This window comes from Crocodylus siamensis, chromosome 5, assembly GCF_052110815.1.
Source record: "Crocodylus siamensis isolate JL-2025a chromosome 5, ASM5211081v1, whole genome shotgun sequence".
NCBI lineage: Eukaryota > Metazoa > Chordata > Crocodylia > Crocodylidae > Crocodylus > Crocodylus siamensis.
In genome coordinates this window covers 36,558,304-36,563,574 of record NC_143399.1, presented here as the reverse complement: position 1 = coordinate 36,563,574, position 5,271 = coordinate 36,558,304, and positions in this window count along the sequence as shown.

The following is a 5,271-nucleotide window of genomic DNA, read 5'->3' as shown; positions in this document are numbered from 1 at the left end:
GAATAACAGTTAAAATTATTGATCACTATAAATCATTGACATTTCAGAAAATAATGCTCACAGGTGACAACATTAGTTTACTACTATGGAGCCATTGGAAGCAAGTTTTATAGCTCTTTGGATAGATGTGACATCTTTTATTAGGCCAACTAAATAGTTGGAAAAATTGTTCTTTGCAAGCTTTCGAGCACAAATGCCCTTCTTCAGGCATAGGGAAAATCTGTTAGTGTTGGTGTTTGTGTGTCTACTAACAGATACACAAACAGTTTGCATTTGTGGCTGGTCTTTGCATGTTCGGCTGGTTTAAATTTATTGTGTAATTAACCAGTTAATTTCATAATATGTGACGTGTAGCTGGGGCCTCTGAGTTCATACCCAGCAGCTGTTCTAGGCATATTGGATAGCTGCAATGACTATTAAAATATTATTAACCCACTCCTGAAATTATGCCATATAGAATAATATATCCCCAGTGTAGACAAAAGAAGCTTTCCAGACAAGAGAAGCTTTACAGCTGTGCCAGTGCAGATGGAGCTCCTTACATTATACCACAAGATGATTTTTGACCATTAGAAATTATCCTAAAGACTCTGATCTTCGTGACTATGGAGGTGATCATGAGACCAGGGGTGCCCAAGAATCCCCAAATGTGTCAGCACCTTGGCGGTAAGACATAGTGCATGTACATTCTTTAAATAGTTCTGACAAAAATAAAATTGCCACATGCATTCTTCCCTAAGCCATTGTAAATAATGGTAGGACAGATGACGGGTTCATGGAATCAGTTGTCCTCATACCATTTTATTTGCTTAGTACCCAATTCATTGAAAGACAAACCCATATTATTAAACTGAAGTATATGCTTAACTCCTAATGTAGAAACACCTCTGCCTTCAAACTAGTTTGTCATAAACAACATAAGAAAAATGTCACATAACCCAATCTATGGGTAAAGTATGAAAATGAATTGTATGTTGCCAAAATTACAAGAGTCAATAGATTAACAAAATATTAATACATTCAACAGTTATAGGTTTGCCTGGCTGCTGCTTTATTGAGTTACAAAGTCAACAGACCTCCAGGATGAAAAATGCATTTTCATTCCAGCCCGACTACCATAAGAGTCAGAAAGTAACAGAATCACAATGTCTAGTAAGTCTGATAAAGAAGATAATAATGGGAAATAAGAAGAATATGAACAAACAGTAATTGGCCATGAACTGTGAAAGGAAAGGAAAGAATCAGCATAGCAAGGAGATGAGGATGCTGTTAATGATCAAAATTACTTATTAGATAATGAAGAGGAATGTATTTGGTTGTAAGTTGACAGAGGAAAAAGGTATGTTTCTGGAATAAAAATGACAGAGAGATAGTTTCAAATCATCTGTACATTTTTTTTTACCATCTAACTGTGCAAGAGCTAACTTATATAACTGATTTTTCACGTGGTTAAGATTTTTTACCATCCCTTCTACCTCTCTGCTTTTGTTCATTACTGCTGCTCTTTTGCTTCTTTTTCCAAATTCTGATCTCCCTTTCAATTAGTTTTAGACCAGTTTAACATCATTAACTTAATTGTAATTACTTGCACTCATTTCAAGGCCTCAATTCAGCATGTTACTTAACCCCATGCTAACCTAAATATGTGAGTAATCCCATAGAAGTAATTGGGACTCATGTTTAAAGCTAGCTAATAAACAAAATACTTTACTGAATCAATACCTGGGCAAAAGAAGAACTTTCTGGTTCCTATCCAAAGCCCAATGCATTAGAACTTAAACGAAAAAAGTAGACGTATATGGTCTATGATCTCACAAGCAGCTGAATGTGTTGGACACCCATTGATTCCAAGCTTACAGGATTATAGTCACAAAAAATAACCATAGCCCACAATTAAACTTTAGCCCAAAGAAAGAATGAGTATATCTGTAAATTGACTAATTTACAGGGTATTATTTTTCTGTGCATAACAGTTGGAAATGAAATAATAAGAATATAATCTGTGTATTTTCCTCCTCCCTTTTTGGTTTAGTAGATCACTAGGCATTTCTTTTGAATTGCTATCCCCTCGCTACATCAGAACATCAATACCTACCAGCCACTCATTATGCCAGAGAAAATGCACAGTTTGCTTATCCCAGTTGGTCTAATAAAAGGTATCATTCTGGAACCAAGAGTTCTAGTTTTTTTAATGTCAGTTTCCTTATTATTTTTTTCAGTATCTTCCATGCAACTACCCATATTAACACTGTTTGGGAATATAAAATCTATAGCTCCTCAAGATGTTTCCAAAACAATTGTAGCTTTGTTTTCCCATTGAATTAGCTCACTGTTTTTAATTGGATAATGAACTTTTATTTCTTTCTTGATGTTAGGGAACACAGTAGCTTGGTGTAACCAAGTTCTCACTTGAACTTTGAAGAGATGACATAGATCCCGTCTTCAGCTGTCTCTCAAAGAGAGAGTCATACACAGAGGGCACATTAGACAGCAGCCCAGGGGAAAATGAAGTTTTGAGATAGACCACTGGTTGCTCTCCTTGATTCCTTCATATAAAGGACCCCAAATTGACATAGCATCTATAAGCATCCCAAATCTGTCTATCTCAAGGTGGAAATTCAACTTGATATTGCATGTCCTGAAATCACCACGATAGTCTGTATTATGTAAGAAATATCAGAGGAAACCAAGTTTATTAGTATTCACTTATACTTTTCTGCTTTTTCTTTAAGCAGAACATATCTGAATCATCACAAACTACCGTTTCATTCTCATATGTGGGACCACAGCATCTGAGACAAAAGTTCTTAATATTCCTCAGTGAGGAATCAAAAGATCTGTGCATCCTTATAATACTCAGATCAGAAAGTCTGAACTTTAAAGATGAACAAATATTTGTAGGAGGTGCTTATTTTTGGTAACATTAAAATGGGCAACAGTTTGGTATTGCCGAGCAAACTCATTCCCTTTTTGATTGAAATGGAAAATTCCCAGCTCCTTGTAGCTCATGCAAGGGCTGATATTATAACAGTAATGAATATTAACTTGATGAATGGAACTCATTTACTGCTGACATACAATCAGTCAACTAATAAAAGACGCAGTTGTTATCCCAAAGTACCCGAGTAATAATTTTTACTATTTTATGTCAGGGCTGTAGAATGATGGCAAAGAGTTCCCTTTGAATACTTACCTTTCCCACTTTCTGTGTACGCGTGTATTTGTTACTTCTGACAATTGCACACTTTTCTTTCTGATTGGAGGAATAGGAAGTTACTTCTACAGTGAAAATTTGTGCATAAGAATCTAAAGCTGGGTTTCCACAAAAAACCTTTCATTTCATAGATTTCATAGACATCAGGGCTGGAAGGGACCTCGGGAGATCATCGAGTCCAGCCCCCTGCCCAAAGGGCAGGAAGTCAGCTGGGGTCATAGGATCCCAGCAAGATAAGCATCCAATTTACTCTTGAAGGTGTTCAATGTAGGTGCTTGAACCACCTCCGCTGGCAGACTGTTCCAGACCTTGGGGGCTCGGACAGTAAAGAAATTCTTCCTTATGTCCAGCCTGAAACGGTCTTGCAGGAGTTTGTGACCGTTCATTTGCATTGGTTCTGGAAAAGTACTCTACTGGCAGTCAATAAAAATGTTCTAGAAGGACGGCAATTAAATATTGGACCCTGCTACTACTTTTTGTAAGAGTTAATTACATCTAAGATGCAGATAGACTGTTGACAGTGTGCTATGAATAGCTATCCTTAAGTTTATAAATGCATGGTTGAGCACTGAAACATCAACTTGAGAATGTTTAAATTGCAATGATAGTGCTCTACAGATGACTCAAAACAATGACCCTCATGAGGTTTTGAAGGTATAGATGAAAGTCATTAATCTAAAATATTTGTGAAATGAATAACAATTAAAAATTATTGATCACTATAAATCACTGACATTTCAGGAAATAATGCTCACAGCTGACAACATTAGTTTACTACTATGGAGACATTGGAAACAAGATTTATAGCTCTTTGGGTATATGTGACATCTTTTATTAGGCCAACTAAATAGTTGGAAAAATTGTTCTTTGCAAGCTTTCAAGCACAAACGCCCTTCAGGCATAGGGAAAATCTGTTAGTGTTTGTGTATCTGTTAGTAGACACACAAACACTAACAGATTTTCCCTATGCCTGAAGAAGGGCATTTGTGCCTGAAAGCTTGCTAAGAACAATTCTTTCAAGTACTTAATTGCTTTTTTTTTGGCTTCCTTCAGTGGAGCCTGTCTTTCTAGGCTGCTGTCAGGCTGCCTACATGGGCTGCCTGCACAGTTCCTGGACCACACAGAGCCCGGTGCTTCACTCTACGGCTGTAGGGCAGCAAACTAAAACTCCTTGGAGTGTTTTAGTTTGCTGCACCCCAAAGTCATTTAAGGCACATTACTCTGCTGAATGTGCTACAGTGGTTGGAATTAATGTGCAATACACAGCCGATATGTGGAAACACCAACACCATTAAATCTGTGCGAAAGCATTTAACCCACTTTAAAGTATTGTGCATACGTGCCGCTCGTTTTGTCTACACATGCCCTAAGAGGCTTGTTGATTTTAGGGTCAGGTGTGTTGAAAAGTACTTGGGTGGCTGCTTTTAATAACTATTTCAAGATTATGATTTTTTTTTCATACTTGCTGCTGTCTACACTACATTCAGTAGTTGTCATCTAGGCAGACCTGAGCTTGCTGTAATCTAGCTCAGGTAACAATAGTTGGGTAGATATGGTGATAGGGGCTTCAGAGCAGCCTACATAAATCCAATGGACCCTGGGTACTTCCTCATATGGCTCTGAACCTCCACTGATACTGTTACCTGAGCAAGCTAGATTAAAGCAGTTTGAATATGCTTAACTGTACTGGAACCATGCCTTCCATTTCAGCATAGTCATTAGGGCTGTGCAGAGCAGGTAATATTCGATTCGACAGCCATGTTGAATATTTAACTGGATCCCGCTTCAATTTGATGTCCGCTTTGAGTCAAAGCGGGTCCGCTTCAACTCGAGGTCAAAGCTCAGTCGAATATTCGAGCTACTGGAGCTACTTCGACTTCCCCATAGGCTATAATAGGGAAGGTCGAAGCAGGCTATAACTTTGGCATTTCTTGTCTGATCTTGATGAAACTTGAAATGGTAACTCCTGAGGAGCCCACAAAGTGTGTTAAGTTTCAACAAGATAGGTTCAAGGCGTGCAGAGAAACTGCACCTCAAATTCTTGAGAGCAAACCACC